This window comes from Trichechus manatus, unplaced genomic scaffold (assembly GCF_000243295.1).
Source record: "Trichechus manatus latirostris isolate Lorelei unplaced genomic scaffold, TriManLat1.0 scaffold00111, whole genome shotgun sequence".
NCBI classification, from domain to species: Eukaryota; Metazoa; Chordata; class Mammalia; order Sirenia; family Trichechidae; genus Trichechus; species Trichechus manatus.
The window spans coordinates 228,815-239,257 of record NW_004444047.1 but is presented as its reverse complement, the minus strand read 5'-3'; positions in this window follow the sequence as shown (position 1 = coordinate 239,257).

Below are 10,443 nucleotides of genomic sequence, written 5' to 3'. Positions count from 1 at the left end.
CAGGACCACACCCATGGGCACAGACGTGTGTGCACACTGAAGGCACATGCAGGACCACACCCATGGGCACAGACATCTGTGCACACAGGAGGCACACGCAGGACCACATAGCATGGTGCAGGCAGAGAGGTCCCACCCAGAGGTCTTCCTTGCACAGCTGTGGTCACAGCAACGACTTTGCCATTTGTGATGGGCACAGCCAGGGGCTTCCTTGTCATACTCGCTGGTGTGTTAGAAGGGAGAAGAGAGGGTGTTGCTGTGTGAAGTGGGGCCCCTGGTCCTTGTGAGTTGGGGCTAAGCTCTACGGAGACCACTGACCAGGGCAGGGAGACCAGCCTCAGGCATCAGGACACAAGTCACGGCTGTGGGAGCTGGCCTGCCCTCTGCAACTTGCATAGCCTTATCTCCCACAGCCCACCGCTCCCCAGGTCCTCCCCTGATCCTCTTCCCTTACTGGTCCCCACACCAGCCTCACCTCAGGGCCTGCCCTGCCCCTGCTCTGACTCTCATCACTGCCCTCAGGGAGTTATGGTCTGAGGAGCTGACCAGGGTCTGCCCCTGGCCGTACTCTCCAGCCACCACAGGGCAGGGCATCCCTGCGCTTGCCCCCACACAGCCCCAAGCTCCTACCTGCACCACCTTCCCCAACTCCAAGGATCCTTGGTGGCATGTGTGACCCCAGCATATGTGGTGGAGTCCTCAACCACAGGACCAGGTTCAGAAACGGGGGCATGAAGTTTGTATCTGCGTCTCTCTCGCCAAGACAGCGGCAGCCTCGGGTCTGACTGCACGGATGGACCTCCACCTCAGACAGCAACAGCACCCAGGCAGGTGCCTTGCTCATCTGTCCTGGGTGTCAGATGTTAGTTTCTTGGTGAACTGTGATGTGAACCAAAGACATTGGATTAAAACTGGAATTTGATCCAGGTCTTTCTGGCTCTTCTGCAGCAGTGGGCCCTTTGCATCTAGCACAAAAGAGACTCTGTGCAGATGTGTATGTACAAGCGTGTGTGTGATTGTGTGCAAGTATGGGTGTGCCAGAGTGTGTGCATGTGTGTGTACACAGGGGTATGAGTGTGTGTGCGGTTTCAAGGGCAAGCGTGTGGCATAGTTTGGTGTGAGTGTGCATACAGGTACATGTGCTGGAGAGTGTGTGCACACACGAGCATGTATATGTTTGTGTGCACATATGGGTTGCTGTGTATGCGTAGATTGGTGTACACGACTGTGTGTGCATGTGTGTGCACGTAGGTGGAACCGCACATGAGTGTGCAGGTGTGCATACATGGATGTGCACTACTGTGTATAGATGTATTTGCACACGTAGATGTACACGTGGGTGTTCACTAGTCTGTAGGTGCGTCAGTTTACACAAGTGTGTGCAGGTGTGTGCATGACTGTGTGTATGTGCACACCACTAGAAGGCTGGGGTAGAAGCCACCTCCACAGTGTGAACCAGCCCTGAGCAGCACAGTGCGCATGGTACACACCAGGAACCCAGTGGACACCTGGAACGCACATCTACACACAGTGGTGCACACTCATGTATGCACACACTCATGCACACGCCTCATGTTCAGGACACACCCTCTGAAACAGCAAGTGATGCCAATGAGCCCTGCCCTTGGAGACAAAAGCGGAAAGTTCTAGCCGGAACAACTTTTAGGCTCCCCCTAGCCAAGCACCGGGAACCGCAGACCAGGAGCCTCGACTGAGAGGAAGTATTGACAATCTCTGTATCTTCCTTATTTTTCCAATGTCTGACAGGAATAAGAATAACAAAAACATTATTAAATAAAACCAATAAGGAGAAATATTATCACTACACTTTTAAACAGGATGCAGGGCTTGTGTGTGATTTTTACTGCATTCAGCCATTAAATGTGTGTGCACATATATGCAAGCATGTGTGCGCCTACATACAGATGCAGGTGTGCACGTACTTGTGAGTGTATCTCACATGTTGGAGTGTGTGCGTGAGTGCAGATGTGAGTGTGCATATGTGTGCAGGTATGCACATTGCATGAGTATGTGTAGGCACAGTTGTTCGTGTGAATGTAGATGCAAGTGAATGTACGTAGGGTGCCTGTAGATACACGTGTGAGCGTGCATGTGAGTGCACTGTGTGTGTGTGCACACAGGTGTACTGTGTGAGCATGTGTGCACCTGCACAGGTATGCAGGCATGAGAACGTGCATGTATGTGTACATGTGAATGCATTGTTTCTGTGTGAGCGTGTGCGTGTACGAGTGTGAGCCAAGCAAGGGCCAGAGAGTGCCTCATGGCTTAGAAGCATTTTCTCGGAACTAGTCTGATTCCAGGAAGCTTCCGCGTGGGCTCTGGGCTGGCACTGCTGCAGCTGTCTCAGCTCAGGCGGTTCATGTGACGAGGATGGAGGCTGATCTAGGCGAGAGGCTGCTGCCGGCAGTGGGCCCAGCTGGCCGACCGGAGGGCACGGACCCTTGTGCTATGACACCCCTGCCTCCGCTTAGTCACGAGCAACTTCCCTTTCAAGTATCTCTTCCAAGGTCTCCCCTTTTCCTAAAAATAGTGAGCTCCCACTGGGCACGTGGAGGTGCCAGGGGCTGTGAGCGGGCCAGGCGGGACGGAGGCCACATGTCTGCATCAGTCCTGGAGTGGCTTCCAAGGCCAGCCCAGCCCATTGTCTCCCGGGTGCTCATGCCTGAATGTGAGGATGTGCAGGGCCAGCCATCTGGGGCCGGCGCAGGGAGCTGGGACTCTGGGGGACACTGCCCAAGCCTTAGTTCACCTCTGAGCCTCCATCACCAGCCTCAGTGCTCCAGCTCTGCCCCCATTTCTTGCTGTTTGAGGCAGGCCCTTGCTACCTGCCCAGGGTCACCGGGATGACCCTGGTTTGGGTCTGTCCACAGCAGAGGAGTGAGACGCTCGGGAGAGACGCCCCAGTCAGGGCAGGAGCCCATATTGGGGTGGGCCCTCCCCTCCCCTCCCCTCCCGGCACAGCTGCTGCTAGCTCATCCTAATTTCTTTCAGCCACAGGGCCCTTCCCTCTTCTGCAGCCTCTGGCCCAGCCTACCCGCCCCCAGCAGGTGCAGCCAAGGTGTGAAGAGCAGGTGAGTGTGACAGAGCAGAGCCACCCACCCTGTTGGGAGAGGCCTGCAGGTGACGTTTCAGCTGGGCCTTGAGGCTCCAGAGTTTTGGATGCTGGGGGTGGGCAGGGGGACAATCAGAACAGAGGGAGCAGCATGGCCATCGGCTCAGTGGCGCGGGACGGGGTGGCTGGGTTGAGGTACAGGGTGTGGGTGTCGGTGTGAGGTGTTGGGCGTGGGCGGGGACAATGCTGACCGGAGCATGGGGGTGTCGGGTGCAGAGACGAGACTGATCACCTGTGGTGGGGGAGTGGTGGTTGGACACCAGGACAAGGCTGACGGGACTATGTGGGGTGGGGGGGCCGGGGGGGGGTCCTGGGCTGAGGAGTTTGAGGCACTAGTGGGCCATGGCCAGACTCTTGGCCCTACGTGGGAATGAGGGTTGGAGAAGAGACGGGGTAGGGGGAGGCATAGTGGATGCGGTCAGCGCATCCACACCCCCCTCACCTCAACACCAATACCCCTGTCAACTTCCAGCTGCAGCTCCTGCACTGCTGGGCCTGTGCTGCCCCGGATGCTGTGCCTATTGTGGGCTTTTGGGAGTTGAGAGGCGCTGGGGTTAGCTCTCTGGGGAACCTCGGCCAGGATTGGTGGGGTCCCACCGCAGGTACCCACAGTGGTCGCTGCTAACTACACCCTGCACTGACCCTCCCCTCACCCTACGGTGCTTCCTGGAATTGCTTCCCAACAAACCATGTCTGCTGGAATCCTTGTCCCCAGGGTCTGCGGCCCCTAACTCAGGAAAGTGTCTGCTGGGAGGTGAGAGGACAGCGAGATGAGGAAGGAGCAGATGACGTGGAGAGGTCTGGGCTGTCTCGGACAAAGCTGGGTGGGAGTTTCTAGCCTGGGGGCGTTGACACACTAACTCAAGTATGGGATGCGAGCAGGGACAGCCTGGGGGGAGAAAGGCAGGGAGTTCTGGGGCCCCCGTGGCTGTGGGTCCTGGATGGTGTCCCCATTCAGATGCACCAGGGGAGGGTGGCGTTTTGATCCGGCTCAGGAGTGTCAAGCAGAGGCACAGCCCGGGGTCCTCATCGGGGGAGCTGGTGTTGGGAATGAGGGATGGGCATGTGGGGGCGGCATGCTTAGGGTAGAGCTCTGGAGAGCATCTGAAAGGTGGTCAGAGGAGGGTCCAGGCATGGGAGAGTCCCTTGAAGGCGAGTGAGTTGGTGGAGGTTGGGGGGCAGGGGTAGGCAGCAGGCTGGAGCCAGACTGCAGGGGACTCAGATTCTAGATCGGGCGTCTGCAGGTCACGCAGTGGGAATGCATCACCGGAGGTTTGGAGCAGGCAGTAGTGAGGGAGAGTTATGCTTTGGAGGACAAGAGGCTCTCTCCCCAGGCCCCCACGACCCAAGCGGGCACGACTCGGCTTCCCCGCTCCTGGTCATTTCGCCTCATCTTATGAGGAATTCTAAACTTAATGAGCACATCTTGCGAGTCCATTAGAGCAAGTAATTCGTCACAAATAGCTGTTACAGGCAGAGAATTCTCGTTTCTGATACCGCAAGGCGGAGAGGACGCAATTACACAGGGAGCAATATCCCCTGAAATTAAAACCAACCCGTCAGAGGAGTGGCAAGAGACGACAGTGGAAAGAAAATTGGAGCTCACAACCAGAAACTTCATCAAATTCGAGACACAGGGAGACGGACAGACCCATTACGACCCATGAGATGAGTTTGAGGGGACGGCAGCAGAGGGGTGATGAATTGGCTGTGGACGGTGGAAAGGGCAGGACATTAATCTGACGAGGTGGCAGTCGAGGTGGGAGACAGCTCAGACACTCCATCTCGGAATCCTGACTCTGAGACGAGACTTGAGCGTCTGTGCAGATGTGCGTGACTTCGACCACTGGGCGCCGAGTGCCTGTCCGCTGCGGCTGTCTGACCCCAGGCGAGTCTCTCAGCGTCCTTGGCCCCAGTCTTTCTGGGGAGCAGCCATCTTGCAGTGCTGTTTACCGAGTGATAAGTGTAAGAAGTTCCCACAGTGCTGGTGCATCCTGAGCGCCAAGGGAGCAAGAGTCCACAGCATCTGCAGAGGCCCCAGGGCCTGATGGGGGAGACGGGGGATCTGAGGGAGCCTGGCAGGAGGCGGGGGAGAAAGGAAGGAGGGAGGAAGGAGGCCATAGTCCGAGAGGGTTTGGAGGGAGGTCTGGGGAAACTGTTCTAGGTGGGCTGAACGGAGATGCAGGCGGGACGGAGAGACTGGTTTGGGAGCAGGGGTGAGAGACGATCATCCTGACTAGGGTCTGTGCTGCTCTGGCAGGGAGACCTCACCACCCCAGCTGAAGTCCGACCAAGAAGAGAGAGCAGGTCATGCATTCACTGTTTGGGAAATGGTACCCAGGAGCAGTTGGAACTTCCGAGCGCACAGTTTACGCCCATCTTCTCTGTCAGAGCCCTGGTGGCGCAGTGGCTAAGAACTTGGCTGCTAACCAAGAGGTCAGCAATTTGAATCCACCAGCCGCTCCTTGGAAACCCTATGCTGCAGTTCTACCCTGTCCTATAGGGTTGCCGTGAGTCGGAATTGACTTGATGGCAACGGATTTTTCTCTGTCAGAGTCTTCAGGATCCCCCAGGGGAACTGCCTGAACGCAGGGCCCCTGTCCCGATGTGTCCAAGCCCCCTGAGCACAGACCACAGGGCTCAGAGCTGAAGGACAAGGGAGGGGCCAGCCACCAGGAGAGAGAGAACCTCCAGGAGCAACAGCAGACACACCTCAGTCCTCCTCTGACAAGGGCTAGGGGAATGTGAAGATCTGGACACAGCTGGGTTTGTCCTCCTGCATGAAGGGGAGGCTGGGGCTGGGCAGACAGACGCTGTCTTGAGGTCTGGGTCCTCACCCCATCCAGCAGGCCACCAGTTCAGGCCCTGTGGGGCTTGGTCTGCAAACGCCAGCTTCCGCTTTCTCTTCAAGGACTGACAGGGCTACTCTGTGTCCCCCAAGAGCCACTCTGGACCCATTTGCCTCACTCCAGGCTCTGGGAGTACAAGTCGGAACCCCTCACAATGCCCTCCGCCCATAAAGGCAGCCCCTGCTCTCACGGAGCCCCAAGTCTGTGGGAAGCAGGCATCATCAGAGCTGCACGAACACGTGCAAACCGCTCCCTGTGACCGAGACTGAGGGTGAGGTGCCCGGGGGGCCTGACCTGTGGGGAGGGAGAGTCACCCAGAGGGGGGAGGACCCACCCAGACACAGGAGGGAGGATGGAGAGGACCCGCACAGAGATGGGGGAGGGTTTGGGGGGAGGACCCACCCAGACACAGGAAGAAGTATGGGGAGGACCCACCCAGAGAGGGGGGAGAATTTGGGGGGAGGACCCACCCAGACACAGGAGAGAGGATGGGGAAGGACCCACCCAGAGATGGGGAAGACCTACCCAGATGCAGGAGGGAGGATGGAGAAGGACCCACCCAGAGATGGGGGAGGACCCACCCAGATGCAGGAGGGAGGATGGGGAGGACCCACCCAGGGGCATGGGGTAGGGGCTCACCCTTGAACGAACAGATTGTGTGTGCACAAACAGATCAGTGTGCAGAGAACAGGAGGGCTGGGTGAAATGAGGCCGAGGCTGTGGGGAGAATTCCAGGGGATGGGATAGGTGTGGTGGAGTCAGGGATGCTATTCCAATTACCTATTATCCAGGCTCTGACCTGGAGCCTTTTGGGGGCTGCCTGCCTGCGTGGGTGAGAACTGTCAGGGGGTTGTGGAGGGCTTACCTATGGGAGGAAGGAGGCCGGGGGAAGACTCAGGTTGCAGGGGGAGATGTGTCAGAGGGGCTGAGATCTTACACTGAGGTAGATCGGCCCACTGTTCATCCTTTAGGACATGCTATGTACACGGGCCCTGAGACAGCACATTTGAATAACAGCTTCTACTCTTTGTTGTTTTAGTACCAGTTTTTCTTAAAACATTCCTGTTTGGTTGACAAGTAGGTAGACGTGTTCCTGTCCTCCTTGGTGATGTAGCTGGACTACCTTCCAATGAACTGGTAATTCTGAAGATATCCCTTTTTTCTGTTATCCTTTCCATCTACTTTCTGTAAAAGTTTATTCAAGAATCTAAACACTTCTTTTCTAATGGTTTGGCCTTTCTGGGGCCTCTGTGAACTCCCCAGGCATTCCACAGGGCTCACCACTGGGACTAGTCAGGACAGCCATGTCCTTGCAGCCCCCAGCTGGGGTCTCGTGCTTGCACAAGTCGCCTAGTGCTCAGCCAAAGTGCTGAGGAGCCCTGCGCTGACTGCACAGGCTTCCTCCTCCCCAGAAATCTGCCTGCAAACTCCAGTGAAGTCTGCCTCCCACACGACGATCTTGGTCTCCTAAGCTCAGTGAGAAGGCTGTGCTCTGCATGGGTCCTCCTGCTTGTGCCATGGTTCCCAGAGTGCCTCCAGGCAGATAACCCAGGTGATCGTGGGCTTACCTTGTTCCTGTCCTCCCAGGGATCACAGTCCTTCACTGCCCTTCATCCAACTTCTGAAAATCGGTGTTTCATAAACCCTGTTCAGTTTTGTGTGTTTGTGGTGGAAGGGCTAGTGCAGTACCATTAATTTGCCAAGCTGTGATATTCTAACAGCAATTCATTCCTGTCCCCCAAATTTCCATAACAACCTGTGAGTGTTGTTGTTGTAGTTAGATGCCATCAAGTCGGTTCTGACTCATAGCAACTCTACGTACAACAGAACCAAACACTGCCCAGTCCTATGCCATCCTGACAATCATTGCAATGCTTGAGCTCATTGTTGCAGCCACTGTGTTAATCCATCTTGTTGAAGGTCTTCCTCTCTTTCACTGACCCTCACTTTGCCAAGCATGATGTCCTTCTCCAGGGACAAGTCCCTCCTGATAACATGTCCGAAGTATGTGAGATGAAGTCTCGCCATCCTTGCTTATAAGAACCATTCTGGCTGTACTTCTTCCAAGACAGATTTGTTCGTTCTTCTGGCGGTCTATGATATATACTGTATTCTTCGCCAACACCATAATTCAAAGACATCAATTCGTCTTCAGTCTTACTTATTCTTTGTCCAGCTTTCACATGCACGAGGTGATTGAAAACACTGTGGCTTAATCAGGTGCACCTTAGTCCTTAGAGTGACATCTTTGCTTTTGAACTCTTTAAAGAGGTCTTTTACAACAGATCTGCCCAAAGTAATGTGTCCTTTGATTTCTTGACTGTTGCTTCCATGGGCATTGATTATACATTCAGGTAAAATGAAATTCTTGACAACTTCAATATTCCCTCTGTTTATCATGTTGTTGTTTTATTGGTCCAATTATGAGGATTTTTGTTTTCTTTATGTTGAGGTGTAATCTATACTGAAGGCTTTAGTCTTTGCTCTTCTTCAGTAAGTGCTTCAAGTCCTGTTCACTTTCAGCCAGCAAGGTTGTTTCATTTGCACAATGCAGTGTGTTAATGAGTCTTCATCCAATCCTGATACCCTTTTCTTCTTCATACAGTCCAGCTTCTTGGATCATCTGGTCAGCATACAGGTTGAATAAGTATGGTGAAAGGATACAACCCTGATGCACACCATTCCTAACTTTAAACCACACAGTATCCCCTTGTTCCATTCAAACAACTGCCTCTTGGTCTATGTATAAGTTCCTCATGAAAACAATTAAGTGTTCTGGAATTCCCGTTCTTCACAATGTTATCCGTAATTTGTTATGATCCACACAGTCGAATGCCTTTGCAAAGTCAATAAAACACAGGTAAACATCTTTCTGGTATTCTTTGCTTTCAGCCAGGATCCATCTAACATCAGCAATGATATCCCTCGTTCCATGCCCTCCAATGATATCCTTCCTTCTGAATCCTGCTTGAATTTCTGGTAGTTCCCTATCAATGTACTGCTGCAACTGCTTTTGAATGATCTTCAGCACAATTTTACTTGTGTGAGATATTAATGATATTGTTCAATAATTTCTGCATTCTGTTGGATCACCTTTCTTAGGAATGGGCACAAATATGGATCTCTTCCAGTAGGTTGCCCAGGTAGCTGTCTCCAAATTTCTTGACACTGACCAGTGAGCACTTCCAGCGCTGCATCCGTTTGTTGAAACATCTCAAATGGTATTCTGTCAATTCCTGGAGCCTTGTTTTTTGCCAATGCCTTCAGTATAGCTTGGACTTCTTCCTTCAATACCATTGGTTCTTGATAATATGCTACCTCCTGAATGGTTGAACGTCAGCCAGTTCTTTTTGGTACAGTGACTCTGTGTATTCCTTCAGTCTTCTGTTGATGCTTCCTGCATCATTTAGTATTTTGCGCATAGAATCCTTCAATATGGAAACTCAAGGCTTGAATTTTTTATTCAGTTCTTTCAGCTTGACAAATGCCAAGTGTGTTTTTTCCCTTTGGTTTGCTAAATCCAGGTCTTTGCACATGTCATTATGATACTTTACCTTGTCTTCTTGAGCCACTCCTTGAAATCTTCTGTTCATCTCTTTTACTTCATCATTTCTTCCTTTCACTGTAGCTACTCTCTGTTCAAGAGCAAGTTTCAGAGTGTCTTCTGACATCTATTTTGGTCTTTTTTTTTTATTTCTTGTCTTTTTAATGACCAACAGAACGTGGAAATTATCAAACAATATCATTAATAACACACACAAGTAAAATTGTGCTGAAGATCTCTGCCAGAAATTCAAGCTGGATTCAGAAGAGGAGGTGGAACAAGGGATATCACTGCTGATGTCAGATGTAGCTTAGCTGAAAGCAGAGAATACCAGAAAGATGTTTACCTGTGTTTTATTGATTATGCAAATGCATGTGACTGTGTGGATCATAACACATTATGGATAAAATTGCAAAGAATGGGAATTCCAGAACACTTAATTTTTCTCATGAAGAAACTATACATAGAACAAGAGGCATTTGTTTGAACAGAACAGGTCTGAGCCTGAAGTAATAGGATGCTGGAGGCTTTGGAATTCCCGTTGTTTTATTATTTTTCCCCCTCACTATGATACGATAATGATCACAATAAATCTTGAAAATGTATATGGCATGAGTACAGATGCTAGGATGAACAGTACAACTAAGGAATGAAGCCATCAGGAAACATAGGGTGAGAGAAGACCAGCCAAAGATGAGAAATTTTAAACTGCTCTTGAGGTTGTACGTGGATGGAGGTGGGTGGCCAATGTAATGTGGCAGACAAAGCCAGCACAAAGTTTTCTCAAAGGGCCGTGAGAAGCTTCAATTCACCCCACACTTCAGAGCCTGAGAAGCTGGTGGAGCGTCAGTTGGGGATTCCAGGAAGCAGATGCCAAGACTTGCAGGAGATGTACTGGGGGGACATTCCTGTGATGG